Source organism: Phoxinus phoxinus (assembly GCF_949152265.1).
Source record: "Phoxinus phoxinus genome assembly, chromosome: 18".
NCBI classification, from domain to species: domain Eukaryota; kingdom Metazoa; phylum Chordata; class Actinopteri; order Cypriniformes; family Leuciscidae; genus Phoxinus; species Phoxinus phoxinus.
The window spans coordinates 5853606-5872347 of NC_136893.1; the positions used below are offsets into that span (position 1 = coordinate 5853606).

Genomic DNA, 18742 nt, shown 5'->3' on the forward strand with positions numbered 1-18742 from the left:
TTGCTTAAGATGGAAAAGTCCTGTTCTGTCTGTGCTTAGTCATACGTAGTCAATGCCTTCAGTGATTCTTGAGAGTATGGGATGAAACGGGCCACAATCTTACCTGCCATTAGACTTCTCTTTAAATTACTATTAAAATGACATTAAATATACGTTATTCATTGAAAATGTGTGTAAGTGTGCATATCTATATCTCTCTCTCTATATATATATAGGGCTGTCAAATCAATTAATCGCATCCAACATAAAAGTTTGTGTATGTGTGTGTGTGTATGTATTGTATATAAATATATATTTGTACCCACCCACACACAAACACACACACACGCACACACACTTTATGTATTATAAATGAAGAAATGCATAGAATAATGTATGATTTATAAGATTGTTATTAAATTAATATATAAATCTATATTTAAATATATTGTAAAATACAGTTGAAACTGAAAGTACTGAATTTAATTTGTTGCTATTTTTTAATTTTTATTTTATAATTTTGATTTATTATATATAGTCTATACACCTTCACTGATATGATACATGGAATTAAAATCACATATTATTGAGATTACAATCTAACCCGTCATTACTTTTTAAAATAGCAACATTTCCACTTCCATTTGATTGTTTCTTTATTTATGAAAAATACCTTAAATACTATATTAATTACAATTTCAATATATTTATAATATATTTATAATTATAATGTATACAATTATTAAACAATTATATATATATATATATATATATATATATATATATATATATATATATATATATATATATAATATTTTTAACAAATTGTGTAGTGCAGTTAAAAGTTTAACATTCTTTATGCAAAACACACATACAGTATTGTATATGGAAAGAAAACCAGGAATATATCGACTTCTAACATCTATCCAATGATTTACTCATCTAACCCAGTAATATAATGTCATTGAATTATCTCCATTTTGGGTCTTTATAGCAATAAATAGTAATAAATTTGATTAACTAATCACCATTCAATTAAATGAATGTTTTTTTTCCTTTAGTTGATAACCCTAAAACTTTTTATGTGTTCAGGATTGCAGTCAGATTTGTCCCAGGGCTCAAGAATCACTGCTTTATTAGGTCTACTTTTAAAGTCTTCCAAGTTAACAAATCCCCAAGAAGCAGACATTGAGCTGAAGCATGAGAGAGCAGGTAGGTCTGGTGTGTCCTTCAAACCTTAGTTTGCTGTCCCTGCCTGCAGAAACCAGTGGAATCGCCCAAAGTAGGTCAGTCTTCACTCTCCTGGGTCAAACACGCCTTCCTATCTGCGCAATGCTCGACATGATAACGGCAGTTGTGACAGCGTTCTGCTGGTGGAGACGGGAGGTGTGGTGGTCTAGAGCTTTGAGGTCCGGCGGGTCAGGGTTCGAGATCAGAACGCCTCCGCTGTTGGTCATCAGAGAGATAAGAAGGCCGGTTTTGCAACCTGTCATAGCCACGGGCAAGTGAGAATAGCTGAAAGTCTTTGCTTGGGATTCTGGGATTGAGATTGTTTCGCATTTGCAAATTATTCTCAAAGATGTTGAGCATGCAGTGCGGGCCCTGCAAATTTCCCACAATAAAGCTGTCATTGAATCCTTGTCAATGCTGTCACATGACCAGTCTGCAGATGCTTAGTTAGTTAATTGGCTGGTAAATTCATTTTCTATGCATGCCATATGTTTAAAGTTGTCATTTAAAGGAAACAAATCATGGAAAACAAGTGGTAATACTGATTTCACATGCAAACAGTTAGCTAATCATAACTGAGGTCTTTAAAGTCTTAAAGGTACAGTAGTAAAATACAGCATGTGTGACTCACTCAACTGGTGCTCAGTCATGCGAGAATTTCACTGGAAAGAAAATATGTACTTGCATTTGCATTCACTTGTGAATAGTAAGATGTATTGGGCCAAGGTGTCAGAGAACGGGTGGGAAATGGTAAATTATGCCTGTTTTAAAGAAAACAAATTCTTTATAAGAGTTTTATGATTTTTGCTTAGTGCAAAAAATTGTCATAGTTTTGCATGAAACAGTGAAAAAGTAGCACTGAAAAGGCGAGGACTGGGTTATTTAAGGTGATTTACTAAGGTTTGCTCTCGTCAATTTACTGGTGTTTGCGCCATTATTAACCAGCCAAAAAAATGAAAACCAGCCAATTTTTGAAGACCAAAAATTTGGTCTTAAACCAAATGCTGATTTGCACTGCTCTTGGTAGATTGCGTTAGTCATTATGGAAATGATCCGGCAGCGTCTGTGTTATTCGTTGTCAGTAGATGACGCGACGTGAGGAACTTTCCACTCTAATCAACACTTTTTTGGAATTACACTCTCATGCTAATTTGTCCTGTTTAGTAAATATGGCCAATCATTTTTGAAAAATTATCATTTCAAACAAATTGTACAGTTGAAAGTACAGTGTGGTAGGTTAGGCTATATTGTACTGTATTTAATGTCATTTTATCAATTGCCTCTGTTTACTTTGTTTATAAAGTTTTTTGTTATTCACGCAGAATAAAATTTAGAAAATTATTATTACTATTTAATATATATATACAGGTGTGAAAACCTTTTCACAATATTCTAATTTTGAGGTTTTCATAAGATGTAAGCCATAATCAAAATGATACATTTTTTTTATTATTCACGCAGAATAAAATTTTGAAAATTATTATTACTATTTAAAAATATATATAATTGTGAAGAAGTTGAAAGTATAGTATGGTAGTGTTTCAGTGTTCTAATATAAACCAAAAGTGGAAATTAAATGTATAATATATTATATGTCATACTGTGTATATATATATATATACACACAGGTGTGAAAACCTTTTCACAATATTCTAATTTTGAATTTGGGGTTTTCATAAGCTGTAAGCCATAATCATCAAAATGATAACAAATAAAGGCTTGAAATATCTAACTTGCATGTAATGAGTCTCTATAATATATTAGTTTCACCTTTTAAGTTGAATACACTATTCATATATATATATATATATATGAAACATATATATGTGTGTGTGTGTAGATATCTTTATATTATATCTTTATATTTTTTTTCTTTTGATTTTCAGGTGAAATATGACACCAATGACACATTTCTTTGTGAGATTCACCCTCACATATACCTACACACTCATTGTCATGAAAAGGTCAGTGTCACTCACAAACTTCTTTTTTGACACCCTTAAATAGTTTGTAAAGTGCCTGTGGCCAGGAAATGTCCGCTTTAGATGAAACAGTAGCCCAGACTTGCATAACAAACCTGGTTCCCTCTCGCTCATCACCGTCAGAACACAATGAGCTCCTCTGACATGAGAAGTGGAGCTTTTTTCAGGTTAGACCTAGTTCCCATCAGCAGCGCTCTCCACTCAGGAATGTTTCCGCAAAGACAGCCTCATGGGAAGTGTGAGGTGGTAAATTTTGCATAAGTCTGACACACACACACACACATACATGTGTTTTAAATAAGAGACCGTCTGTCAGCGAGTTTTCCAGGTGGACGTGCACTCTTTCTGTCCATCCTAAACGTACCTGATAAGTCACCTTGCATCTCACATAGCAGCCGTTCTTTGTTATCCGACCGCGTCAATGTTAGCGCTCACTGCGGCCCGCTTTGGGACCTCATGTGGTATCTTCACTGCATCTGGCCTGCTGAAAACACATTCCTGACAGAATTAATTGAGGATCACTGATCCCTCGGTGACTTCTCTTTGCAAATCATTGGGTAGAGATGCCTTCCAAGTTTGTGTGCCATCAGTTTATGGGTTTCTTACGAGATGCAGGTAGCATATGAGAGCAGTCAGACAAGCTCCTATAGAGCCACTGGGCACCAATAAAAGCAGCCTATCAGAGACTATCAGCCTTTGTGTCATTCTGATTTACGAGTATGCTTTGTGGCAAAAGAGGCTTCTTGTTTTGCTGACGGGTGGATTTCATATGGCGGTCTTGTTTTTTGTAGTAGTATTGTTAGTCTTGCTGAGATGCTTTGGCCATTTCATGTGATCAGTAAGACTTCAAAATCTACCAAAACTTTAAGATATACAATTTTTAATTTGTCAATAATGCAACTTACATTAAAGTTACACTATGTTCCTTTTGGCCGAACTGCATGCATTTTGCAAAAGAACAATGGGTGTCATTCCCTAATAATTGTGTGGATTATTCGTATTTATACGCACAGGAGAACTTATTTAAATTTAATTTCACCGTAATGAAATGGCCCTATAATGCTTTAATGAACTCCGTTAGAGAGCAATAATAGACCTTACTCACTTGAGTAATAAAACGCAAGGTTACACTTTATTTTAATGTGAAATTGTTACAGTGTAATATTATATTTAAGTACGGAGTAATATTAATTAACAACATGCACTTACTATAGGGTTAGGCTAGGATTAGTATTTGGTTGAGGGTTAGTTGCATGTAATTGTGCATAATTTACTGTTATTAATATGGTAAGTACATGTAATATATGTAACAAGGACACTAAAATAAAGTGTTACCAAACGCAATCGCCACATCGCTTTTACAACATTTCAAATCCCTCAATTCTCACCATCTCTGAAAAGCAAAGCCAATGTTGATTCTGGTTTTATTACGAGCTCTGTCACGTTATCTTTTTCCCAGCAGAGTCTCTTCTGTTCAGCGATTTTTTTTAAAAACAGTGATTCTCCGGAGACTTAGCTGCTCATGTCAACCTTTTTCGCATTTTGTGACAACTAACCTGTGTGACAACCACTCCCACACCATACACGCGTCAAAAGAGCCAGAGCAACTTTTCTGTATTTTTCCGATATGACGAGACACGCACAGGCGAGTGACGTATGAACATTTTACATCTCATTTGTGCAATATGTATACTATTAAGAATTTGCAATATGTGAGCTCTAACTAATAACTGTTGTAAATTTTACAAGTGCCAATGAAAGGCGTTAATGTGTCTACTATATACGTATGTATCTAATGTATATGAGCGGATGTGTTGAGAGATGTTTATTCTTTGTAATTTTGTATTTTGTGTTGTCTCTGTAAAGCCGCGGAACGGACAGTCCAAAACAAATGTCCCTTCGGGAACAATAAAGTATATCTTTTCTTATCTTATATCTTAACACAATTTCTTGCGAAAACCATCCCGATGGGTCTAAAATATAGACACTTAGAACAGTCTTACCATAGTGACTCCGAGTAAGACAAAAACACGTTTTGGAAGAAGGATTGATGATGTTTTTTTTTTAGTTTTGAACAGAAAAGTTAGTGTACATTTAAAAAAGGGTTTTCTTAATCTTTTATTAAAATGTAATGGCTTTCTCTCTTATCGTGACATAACTGAGACAGTATTTGCCATGTCTTAGGATCATATTTGCAACGTAATTGCACACGAACGCCACCACAATGTCACAATTTAAAATGAGAAGCTGTCATAATTTCCAGTGTATTTATTTGTAACTGACATAAAAAAAAACAGGATGCTAGTGGTGAAGAAATTGTGCTTTTCACCTCGAAGTATTATAGGTCAAGTTTTAATTGTGGATGTTGACTACAATCTTGTCTGCATTTTGTGTATTGCATATTAATAATTATGAGAACTATTGCCTCCTCCACTGACCAATTCATAAGACGTGACGTACTAAATAAACATACGCTCATTTGTAAGACATAAAATGTATGTAAATATATTCCTCACGTGTGCAAGGTATATTTGAATCCAACTGAGAAGGCTTTTATATGCTTAATTTTTTCCTATTCAGTCAGATCGATGAGGTGTTGAAGGCTTTTCATCGCACTGAGCCATCTATCTGATCACTACCGGATTCGTCTGCATGTAAAACATAGTTATCGATACAGCACCAAATGCACGCACTTTGCTTTTCAATTTGTTGTACTATAGTGCCAAATCTTCCTTTTTTTATGTGAAAAGAGGGAAAGAAATACCATATTGTCCAATGCATCCATTAACTTGCATGCACATTGCTTCATATTTACAATTTCCTAAAGAATTGAAGCATTAAAATAATATCAATGGCTACTTTTTACAATCCAATCAAATCTCAAAAGGTCCTGTATTATATTATTGCATATTACAGAATGCCATTAGACATTCTTTGACATTCTCATTTGACAAGGCTTGTGTATTTACCTTGTTAACTTATACTGCACACCTGGATATGACATAAATATGGTAAATTGCCCATTTTTATAAGCATTAACATGAGTGTGCATTTTCAGCATCTCGGGTACACGAAATATCATCAAGCTTCACGTCCTCCCTAAATTGCCATTCTAGCACAACAGTTAGATTTTCTGTGAAATGGAGGTATACAAAATGAATGCAAAGGAATATATAATTGAGGTTTTATAGGCTTAATTTCAGGACTTGTACTGCTTGATTATTTGTATCCCAGCTCTGATACGACTTCATTGAAATTTACAACAAGTAATCTTCTACCATATGGACTCACCAAATGGAGATCACAGACTGGCAAAAGCAATCAGCTTTTTAATTAACAGAATTAACAGTGCGATGTTAAACTATAATGACAGCAATAAAAACACTTGATGGAACAATGGCAGTCGACAGAAGCTCGTTCATAACTGTTATTTTCATTTCAGGGGGAGAGTGACAATGGATCTGAGCAGACGCTTTGCCCGCAACACTCACCCGTGAGCCGCGAGCTCATATTGACATTGTACACGAGAGCTGTAAAACTAGTATCAAGGAACACTGGGTTGTTCATGCTGGTGCTGTTTGGCTTCGGCTCTTCTTTGCTGTAATCCTTCTGAATGCACAAACATGCTCTTCTCCGCTGGCGCCGTGACTGATCACTGCTCACAGATTATTAGAAATGTTCAATTTCGTTTCTTAAAGATCTTAAGAATACAGAGAATTAATATTTGGGACCAAAGGCATAATGACTCGGGCCACTTGGAATAAGTTATTAATGAGGGAATGATTGAGTTTATTTTAATGGTAATTTAATAATCAAATTTATTTTAAATCACATCAGTTATTTGCATAGAGCTTTTCACAGTACATATTGTTTCAATTAAATTTACGGATAAAAATCCTTTAAAACCCACAGAGATCAGGATCTTTTTGTTTTAATTTGTATCATTTTTTGTCTGTCTGTCTGTCTGTCTGTCTGTCTGTCTGTCTGTCTGTCTGTCTGTCTGTCTGTCTGTCGTTAACTATTGCAATTTCAAGAAATAGAAAGCTTTACTGTCTAGGGAGTATCCCCATTTTAAGCATTTGTTTTTGATTGTTTTTCTATTACATTTTCTATTGAACAGGGAAAACTCTATATTTTGCTTCTGGCCATATAGGGATTGGGGAATCTCCCTATTATAAGGCTTCAGTGTTGGTTTTATTTTGTGCTCCACAGGTTTGAAAAGCATCAGCACAGCTCATAGATCAAGGTCACATGATTCTTCTTAACAGCGTTAGTGTCATTGATCAAATAAGACGACACATTCTGATTGGTCGTGAGTAGTCATCGGGAGCTGACAGCGCTACATTGACCCTAAAGCACATTACAGGCTTTTTCTCACTTGCTTTCACACGCACACACACACCGACACACGCACACACCCTTGTACCCCACACAAAGGGTGATCAACCTCGGTCGCTGACCGCCACAGTGCACAAAAAAAGTCAAATTATGAGAAATAATGAAAAGGCATCAATATGAATTCAGCGGAGACTCGTTTCATTCAGCTTTAGACAGCGCTTTTCAGCCTGTAATTTTCTGTAAATGTTAACATGGTCAGACCTACCTATTGATTCTATTATTTTTGACCTTGCATTAGTGTCGGCTAATCTCGCATGCCATAAAATTTCATTTTGTTGTGAAAAATACTCGCAGGCCCTCAGGGTGAGTTAGACACAGGCTGCGGCACCCTTGGGATTCATAAGTGCACACGCGGGTAAACAAACCATACAGCTAATGCTTCTTAGACGACTGAGCAGCACTGCAGGTTACATTTCTTCCTAAACCCTTTTTTCTTCTTCATCTTTTCAAAGTGACTTGATGTGTGGTGTGGTTGCAAAGTCTCGTTCAAAGATAAATGCAAGCTTCCTCCAAATAGATATTGTTTTCCCTCCCTTTCTTCCGTGCAAAAGGTGACGAGAGCAGTTATTAAAGAGAATCCGATGCAATGCACATCTGTAGCGTGTGGTTTAGCAATCCTCTCGCTCTCTGAGGTCGCGCGCACAAGGTCGCCACATTTCGCCTATTGCTTTCAAAGGGTATAAAGTTGTTTTCTGTGCGTGTTGGAAACCGCTTACATTGCAACTCTGAATCACATCTAAAAAGCCATGTGTACGTTCAGAATATAATAAAAGCCGGGGCTTATACCTTTTATGTGGCCTTCATTTATCTTTATAAGACGTTTTGGCAAATAAAGTTTTGTAGAGTTTACAGTAAACACACCAGTAAAGTTTTGTTAGGGCTACAATTTAAGACTATCTTTTAAGACAGTATTTGATTATAATTCTAACAATGACAGCTATATGTTACCTTAGTCTGTTTTCTCTAAAGCTTAAACATCTAAAAATTAGTTATTTCTATAAAAATTACTATAGTGTTATACTTAATATTTATTTTGCTAGTTTTGCATGCATTTTGTTCATTTCAAATGTATAAGTACCATTATGTAAAATCTTTTCAACATAATATTGACTAAAGTTAGTTAGTGAAGTTATTCTACAAACTGAAAGGTTTTAAGAAAAACATTCAGCTTTTCTCTAAAAATGTTACTTTTTTTCAATTAAAGGGGTGGTTGATTATGATTTCACTTTTTTAACTTTAGTTAGTGTGTAATGTTGCTGTTTGAACATAAACAACATCTGCAAAGTAACAATGCTCAAAGTTCAAAGCAAAGGAAGATATTTGCTTTTAAAGAAATAGTTTTTTAAGGAATACAACAAACTGACTAATCATTTTGAGTAGAAAATTATTCGAAACAAGCTAAACAAGTTACCAAACTTGACAATAACATCAATAAAAGTAACAATGCAAACTTTGATGTAATTTTGTCATGCCCCAGTGCATGCTGGGAATACCTGCATTGCAAAAAAAACAAAAATAAAATAAACTTACATATTAAACATACTCAAATTTGAGGATAAAATGTAAAAAGTCTTCTACTTTGGAATCAGTACATGGACTCACTATATAATAAAGTACTAAAAAAATATAACAAACATATATGCTAAGAACTTTTTTGACATGCTGGATTTGAGTACACATTTGAGTATTTTTAAAGCTTGAACTAATTTATTGGTTACAGAAAATACAAAATCTCTGCTGCATTTACTTAACCACAATTTTAATTTCTTTCTTAATATATATTTATTTTCAAAGATGGATGTTATATTAGTTTTCTCATATCACAATTAAAGTGAACATCATTTAAAATGATTGTTCTACTACTTTGGTTTCAGATGCTATTTTTGGCATGTGCCCAGGGGCTATGCACTTCTGACAAAGAAAACCTAAGAAATATTCCAGGTATTTTTTTATTTATATGATATAAACCATATTGTAATACATTTGCCTGTCAACATAACTTCCCATGCTGTTAATGCTGTGTAGTATCACTTTAAATTCAAATCCATTTCTTTTGTGGCATCCTCCTACAGGAAGTGACATCATTTTGGAGGAACTCAACAACACAAACACCTGTAAGCAATGTCTTTGTGATATTTTGTTGTGTTTGTCTCACTCACCTAAAATATCCAGTTTTAATGAGCTTGAAAATAAATAAATATAAGTTTGAAATGTCAGAACAGCAGCATTTGAACGAGGGTATATTTTTAAAAGATATGAAAGAAACATACCGTTTTATAGAAATACTGCCTTAAACACAAACATATTTGCTTTTAAAACCAGACAGTTCAAAAGATACCGAACAATGTTTCACCAGAATCTAGGAAAATAAAAATAGTGGTCACACAGATTTTGCTGTCTGGAATTCCTCCAAAGCTATAGATGACAGCATATTATATAATCATATTATGTTATACCATTGTAGGCCAGCCACAACAAGATCTTCTTGCATATTTAGCATAAGGCCATATTTACTGGTTTCAAAGAGCTGTGTTGAAGTTTTCAAGACCTTAGGAAGCATAGCTTTCAATCTTTGAGACTCAAAAACATCAAATACCAAACATGCAATACCCACGGCACACATAATGTTTTACATGAGTGCTACAAAATCATTATTTACACTGTAGTGTTCCGATCACAGAAAAATTACAGGCATCTTTCAACTAAAAATGCCTTAAAAAAATGGGATAAGATGCATGCAGTATTTTTTAAATATGTTTCTTAAGCGGTAAATATGTACATTTTCATTGTCTCCTTAACCAGGTTGAGCTGTTGAGCCAGCAGTGGTATGAAGCGCTCTGTGTAACGGCTGGATCTGAGGTAAGTCACATCAGCTGCTTTTGCAGGTCGACCCGGAAGTGGAGCAGAATGTCCAGGAGTGAAATCGTATGTCCACAGGTTGTTTATGTTTTACAGGTCGTCCGATGTGTTTAACCTGTGTCCTATTTCCAACTTGATTGTTTAGCGTGTCGTAATAATGAATTCCCAACTCGGAAGTTTCTAAGTTCCACTTGAAGGCAGGTCAAGCGACATCTCTTATATGTAGCAGTTATTATAGTTTTCAGGGCTGTATTTTTTAAATATTGTACACTAAAGCTTATAGTTAGTTAAGCTAAGGATTCAAACGTCATGTAAATGACTTGTTAGATAGGTGCTATGCATGCATAAATCATGTTGGTTGTGTAAAAGTGATGCAGATTTGTTTATTCGTTTTGGCTACTTCCATATTTATTTTCCCCCAATTTACTAATGAAATTTAGATTTGTATAGCCAGAACTTGGACTAGTTATTTCGGTCCATACACTAGCCAAACACTGCCAACAGGATGAGCAGTTTGACTGACAGTTTAAAGTGATCGGTTACATTTCATATTGCTTCTGTGGCATTCAGGGGTGGGGTTGTGTGAGATATAATATACTACACTAGCTTGGACATTCATTTAATAATGGCATAATGGTTTGGCTAATCTAGTGATTGATAAAACCCTCAAACCCTCGTTGTATCAACTTGGTACTTTGTTAATGCATATTTATTGTAGGACATTCTGTTACGACTAAATTTGTTTGTGTTCAATCTACTTACATTTATGCAATTTAAGTTTATTAAGTCCATTTGTTTTGGGACTACATTCATCATTTTAGTTGCATTAACTGAAATGGGCTGGGGATTTATAATTCCCAGCATGCTTTGGGACCTGGAGAGAAAATGTTGAAATTATTTTTTTTAGTTTTTTTTAGAAAGATGAAATGACTTGTTAATGTGGTATACTTTTTTTTTTTTGCTTAATTAAATTGAACTAAAGGAACAATTCTTAAACATTTTTAATCACAACTTAATTGTATTACATTCTGTGTCCGGTTATAAACTGCTAAGACTAGTGTTACAAGTTACAGTAGTCATCTATTTTTTTCTTCAAGACTGGTCTTAACTTTTTAAGAACTTTTTATCTAATTTGAATCTGAAAAAATATAACACTGATTAGCCCTAACTAACTGCTAGTTCAGACACTTTTTAAGACGCAGTCTTAATTCAGTGTCTGTTTATGCAAATGGACTCAGTTCACATACATTTTTAATATGGGACTTAACTTAATCCATTTTTGTTGACATCTGAAACTGGACAGTGAATTTCTAGTTTGACAGCATGCTTTGCATGGGACTGTTTGGTAGAGTAAATGTTGAAATTAAGTTTTATTTAGTCTGTTTTTGAGTGAAGAGAAAAATTTTGTTGGATCAATATAAAAAATATATTTATTTCAACAAAGGTATTTACAAGTTAGTACACTAATGTTCAAAAGTTTGGGGTCGTAAGATTTTAACCCTTGTGCATTGTTCAAATTCCCATCCTTTCGTTATGTTCGTGGCTGAAAACAGCCACTACTTTAAACTGCTGTAAAAATTGATCAGATAAATATTTTTTTGCCATTTTTTTTGCATAAATCTATTAATCAACATCAGTCCTGTTCAAAACTACTAAATGTTTTAAAAAAAAATCAAGATTTTAACTCTTTAATTGCCAAATTCATAAATTATGACACTGATTTGGGAGGGGAAAAAACACAAAATTACTTATTTTCAATATAAAATGTGATTGTGGACTGGATTTTTTTTTACCTTTTATCACAGTCTTAGACATGTCAAAGATTAGAAACAACATTGGTTTTGATGCATTGTTAGTTTTTGTGCAGCATCAGATTTTAACTTTTTCTCCCTCATTTACTGTTCGTGGCTGTTTTTGCCCCATTGACTTCCATTATAACCACATTTTTTGATTGCAAAGCCATGACACCATATAATCATGCATTTTTGATTGTTGGTGGTTTTCCCTGTTGGGAAGAGGTAAAATTTTTAATTTTTACTGTTGATAACCAGGTGGCACCATTAACCCTTTATATAGGCCTGTGCAAAAAAAAGCTTAGTTTCTGGCTTTTACATGGAGTCATATGGAGTATAATAGCATAATAAAGTGTGTGTGTGTGTGTGTGTGTGTGTGTGTGTGTGTGTGTGTGTGTGTGTGTGTGTGTGTGTGTGTGTGTGTGTGTGTGTGTGTGTGTGTGTGTGAGAGAGAGAGAACTCACCTTGATGCGTCTGAGAAAATCAAAATATGCACTACATGGAGTAAACAAAAACAAAGTAAGTGTATTTATGCATCTGCCTTTTGATAATGAGAAATGCAGACTAAACAAAAACTAAGCAAGTGGATTTGAACACTTGCATGCAAGCCTGCTGGTCATTTGATGGTGAGAAGAGCAGGCAACATGAGAAAGGGCTTGACTTGTAGTGAAGTTCTAGAGATGATCATGCAGCCTGACCCCTCCAGCGAGCTGCAGGATGTATTGTCTTCTCCCTCTGACACCACAGACTCAGGAGAGGCAGATCCTGATTTGGATGTGGCACTCTCATCATCCTCTCTAGCTTCCACTGAAGGGGAGGAGGATTCGGAGGATCCTGGGTCTGGGTGGATTGGGAGAAACGGCGAAGTGTGGTTTTCCACCAACGCGGAGACAACTCCCTTTCTTCAGCCTGCCAGAGGCATGACTTCATGGCTGACGCGCTATGCCATCGCAAGGGTCCATAACATCGATTCTGTGTTCAATCTTTTTTTTACGGGCGCCGCACAATGAGAAACTGGACCGGGGTGGACTCCACAGATCTCCGTGCATACATGGGGCTACTGATTTTGGCCGGCGTCTACAGGTCCAGAGGGGAGTCCACACGTTGCCTGTGGGATGATCGCAGTGGTCGTGCGATTTTTAGAGCCACCATGTCCCTCTCAAGATTCAAGAAATCAGCAGAGCTCTGCGTTTTGGAGGTTGGTCATGCTGACAATGAGGTCAATCATCTCGTCGGCCCTGGAGTCATGCCTCTGGCAGGCTGAAGAAAGGGAGTTGTCTCCGCGTTGGTGGAAAACCACACTTCGCCGTTTCTCCCAATCCACCCAGACCCAGGATCCTCCGAATCCTCCTCGCCTTCAGTGGAAGCTAGAGAGGATGATGAGAGTGCCACATCCAAATCAGGATCTGCCTCTCCTGAGTCTGTGGTGTCAGAGGGAGAAGACAATACATCCTGCCGCTCGCTGGAGGGGTCAGGCTGCATGATCATCTCTAGAACTTCACTACAAGTCAAGCCCTTTCTCATGTTGCCTGCTCTTCTCACCATCAAATGACCAGCAGGCTTGCATGCAAGTGTTCAAATCCACTTGCTTAGTTTTTGTTTAGTCTGCATTTCTCATTATCAAAAGGCAGATGCATAAATACACTTACTTTGTTTTTGTTTACTCCATGTAGTTCTGAGAGCTGAGGTGCATATTTTGATTTTCTCAGACGCATCAAGGTGAGTTCTCTCTCTCACACACACACACACACACACACACACACACTCACACACACACACACACACACCCACACACACACACACACACACACACACACACACACACACACTTTATTATGCTATTATACTCCATATGACTCCATGTAAAAGCCAGAAATTAAGCTTTTTTTTGCACAGGCCTATATAAAGGGTTAATGGTGCCACCTGGTTATCAACAGTAAAAAATTAAATTTTTACCTCTTCCCAACAGGGAAAACCACCAACAATCAAAAATGCATGATTATATGGTGTCATGGCTTTGCAATCAAAAAATGTGGTTATAATGGAAGTCAATGGGGCAAAAACAGCCACGAACAGTAAATGAGGGAGAAAAAGTTAAAATCTGATGCTGCACAAAAACTAACAATGCATCAAAACCAATGTTGTTTCTAATCTTTGACATGTCCAAGACTGTGATAAAAGGTTAAAAAAAATCCAGTCCACAATCACATTTTATATTGAAAATAAGTAATTTTGTGTTTTTTCCCCTCCCAAATCAGTGTCATAATTTATGAATTTGGCAATTAAAGAGTTAAAATCTTGATTTTTTTAAAAACATTTAGTAGTTTTGAACAGGACTGATGTTGATTAATAGATTTATGCAAAAAAAATGGCAAAAAAATATTTATCTGATCAATTTTTACAGCAGTTTAAAGTAGTGGCTGTTTTCAGCCACGAACATAACGAAAGGGTAGTGAATTTGCCCAGAGTGTACTGTTAAGTTTTTGAAAATTTTCAAAGCATTTTCCTAAAATATGTGTAAAAATAAGCTTTGTCACCAAAAATCATTCCATTTGCTGAAACACGGAAAAAGTTATGGCCAAAATAAGACTCAAAAATACCCCATAGTGGCTGAAAACAGCCCCAACAGCACATAAGGGTTAAGTCTCTTTTGCTCACCAAGGTTGTATTTATTTCATCAAAAAATACAGTAAAACAATAATATTGCAAAATATTATTATAATTTAAAATAACTGTGTTCTATGTGAATATATTTTAAAATGTAATGTATTCCTGTGATCAAAGCTGAATTTTCAGCATCATTACTCCAGTCTTCAGTGTCACATGATCCTTCAGAGATCATTCTAATATTCAGATTTGCTGCTCAAGGAACGTATAGTATTATTATTATTATCAATGTTGGAAACAGTTCTGCTGCTGCATATTTTTGTGGATATATTTTCAAGATTCTTTGATGAATAGAACGTTAAAAAGAACATTTATTTGAAATCGAAATCTATTAGAGCATTACAGGCTAAATGTCTTTACTGTCACTTATGATCAATTTAATGCATCCTTGTTATATAAAAGTATTAGTTAAAAGTATTGAAAGTATTAAAGAAAAATCTTACTAACACCAAAACTTTTTAACTGTCGTGTACATGACCGCATCCTGCGGTCACCACATTGTTGGTTGTCATAGTAACGACACTAAGGTTCAGCGCATCGTTTTTTTTTTTTTGTAATAAAATGTTTCACAGATTTGAAGTACACCGTATTCAAATCTCAACACGACTGATTTGTTTTGTTTTACACATATTCCTGTTGACATTCTCTTTCCCAGCCACTCGCATCACGGTCACTAACAACCTGTTCACTTCATGTCAATCATATGCGCTCAATTATCACATCACTGTAAAATTATTTTAGTGTGTTTTTAAATAATGCTAATTACTAGGAAGAAGATGTGTTAAATGAGAAGTAAACATACAAATACTTGTAATCAAACAGAACAAATCAAAGTGGTTTCCTGAAACACATTAGCAGTTTACTTTTGGAACCTTGTCTGGATTAAAAAGTAATGATAATAAATTAAATAAAAATTATAATAAACAAAAACAAAAATGTTATAGCCCAATATCATCAATACATTTCGTTACACAACTTTGAATTTGGCAGATCCTATCCTGTAATTATCTGAATAAATAAAAGATTTTAATGGACTTTTAATATCATACATGACAAAATACTGATGAGATTGTGATACACCTGATTAGAATAATGATATGATTATTCAAGAGGAGACAGAGCTCTAAAGGTCTGTTCATACAACGATAACTATATTAGCATCCACACCAGCAGACTCTGCAGTTTTGTCGTCTGTCGCTTTAAATGCTCGCAAACTTAAAAGCAGGATGGATTCTGATTGGCTGTCAATGTTTTTATCGTTCGACAGCTGGAAAAAAATGGTATGATTCCAACAATATCGTTTCCTTTGCCGTGTGAACTCTGCTATTCTTTTATATTTAGAATGATTTTTACAACTATACTATCTTTATCTTTATAGTTATCGTCCTTGGTGTGAACGGGCTTTAATACTGACCTTTAGATTTCCTCATTCAAACAAAACACTTTTATCGTGTTTTCTGGACAAAGCTTTGACCGTGGCAATAATCACCCTACACTTGTGTTATTTTGCATACGCTGTCATTCATTAATTTCTTTGCAATATACTCTAAAATATTTGTATTTCTGATTACTGTCTATCTGATAATATTTGAAATATTGCTTGTGGTGAGTGATTTATGCATGTTTCTTTAATGAGAAATTACACATAGAAGCATTTAGCATGTGGCCGTTCAGTCTGAAGTTAACACCAGTTTACACCTGTTGTTTTAATCCATCTCTTTTGTCCACTTTAAACCACTTCTGTCCTGATGTCTTCGAGGAAAGGTCTATGGCCGGGTAAATTTATGTTTTTTTTCAGATCTTTCGATCAAATGGACAAAATAAGCTCACACAGTTTACATATAAACACGATCGTACATGACAGAAAACATACAGAGAGCATCAGCTTTAGTTTCTGCTCCGACAGCCGCCGAACGCTGTGAGTGTGTGTGTTAGAAATCGTTGGACTGGGGGTAAAACCAGTACTGATTACCAGGGTCCCAAGGGGAGAGAGGTCCCTTGAAAAGTCTGGAATATATTTAATTTTACCTGGATATTTTAATTTCCTAATTAAATTTCCTAATGAATGACAGATGAAAAGTAAAGTTAGTGTATTGGCTGAATAACTTGGTTGACTGACTACATGTTGTATACAAAAAAGTAAAGACTATCTAAGGTCTCACGGTCCCACCCCTTGCTAATGCGCCAAATGGTTTAGTCCATCTGCACACATTTTGTTTATGTTAGTCAGTTGAGCGTCTGGTGGATCGCAAATTTCTGCTGTAGAAATGTCTTTCTCAAAGAAAGCCAAATCAGGCCACCAAAAAAGAAAAGAAAGAGAACAAAATGAGGGGAAACAACTGACTTCTTTTCAAAGAAAGGTGAGCTCAAACTAGAACAGGAAATCTATAGTGCTAAACTGCTTGAATATCTCCGCGATGGTTAGTGCTGAGACAACCCATTGAAAGAGCAGAACATACACTTTCAGATGCTAATTTGGTTATACATGTAATCTGAGGCAAAGGCTAAATACATAAACTGTACACTAACAATGCTGTTTGCATACAACACACCATTATAATAGCCTGATTTGAAACTAATAGGCTATAATATCTAAAATTGGGGGCCCATCAGTACTGCCTATGCATAGGGCCCGGGAATCTTGTACCCCTTTTGGATATATTTAGTCTTCAAACCAAACTTGAGTCTCCAGCCGACAAAGTTTAAATCCCGTCTGGCTAGCACGCTTCACACAATGTTTACACATTAGGTCAGTAGGTGGAGAGTAGACAGTCTTTTGTGGCTGTTCGAACACATGAGCGTTTACACTACGAAAGCAATCCGGTCAAATGCGTTTTCGACTACCTCTGGAAGTGATTGAAAGTGGACAACCTCAAAACATTTTAGACCCGGTTTACACCTGTATTTTGTGTCTTCCAATCCGTTTGACCAAAACACATCTTAATAACAGATTTAAACACGGCCTAAGTAGTAGCTTACCAGGTGCCAAACAGTTTTCCTACTGAAAAAGATTATGGCTGGATGTCTGTGAGGCAGGACTGTGTACGTTTCAACGGTTTCAAACTGCAACTTTCATATTCTCTTTGGATTTAGTTAATGTTACTTGATTAACTCGGATGCGATGTTACAGCAGCATTGATGCTGAAACGCTCATGGCTGACTGGGTGCCAAAGATCTGCTGCATGCGAAACTCTTCAACCGTTCCATCACTGGATTCACGTTTTCTGCATGTCACTTTGCTTAATAATCTCCTAACAATCCTTCAACTTGGCTGCACATTCCAGAATCCTCAAAGCATGAAAACAGCTGGCTTCCAACAGCCGACTGTCAGGGTCTCCTTCGCTGTCCGTGATGGAAATATCAAACCAGTGAGCTGGAAGTGGACATCTCAATCTAAGTCCTTCTCAACATCCACCACCACACACGTCCTCCACATAATTCATGCGCTGTGAGCTTTCACGGATGCTTTTCAACCTTTTATTTTTACCTTTTTGTTTCCCTTTTCTTCTGGACATTATTTTGACAAATTTCTGTAATTGTAAACATTCTTTTTCCATCTTAATATCAGTAAACTTCAATGTTTGATTATTTTAGGAATCTTTTAGACGCATTTATTTGTACAGCGCTTTCCGTGATACCTTGTCTCAAAGCAGCTTTATAGAAAATCACACTGATTTATATATATAGATATACGTTGTATTTAAATCAGTGATCTGCTCCAGCTTCTGATTTCCAACGATATTGTTTCTTTGTTCCATTATCGTTATCGTAGTTGTGATGTGGACTCTGCATTTGTTTTATATTCAGAACGATTTTTTATAAGATAGGCCTATC

The 18742-nt window shown here is 35.6% G+C and overlaps 1 protein-coding gene across 2 annotated transcripts in view; it reads left to right on the forward strand.

Moving 5' to 3' along the window:
* tshz2 (teashirt zinc finger homeobox 2) overlaps positions 1-18742 on the forward strand; it is a 143458-nt gene that overhangs the window by 13165 nt on the left and 111551 nt on the right. The window contains exons 4-7 of one of the 2 annotated variants that reach the window (XM_079588908.1): positions 3096-3173; positions 9464-9530; positions 9662-9703; positions 10392-10448. The gene's annotated coding sequence lies outside the window, so the exon portion shown is untranslated. The remainder of the gene's footprint in view (positions 1-3095; positions 3174-9463; positions 9531-9661; positions 9704-10391; positions 10449-18742) is intronic. The other variant, XM_079588909.1, reaches the window with a different exon arrangement.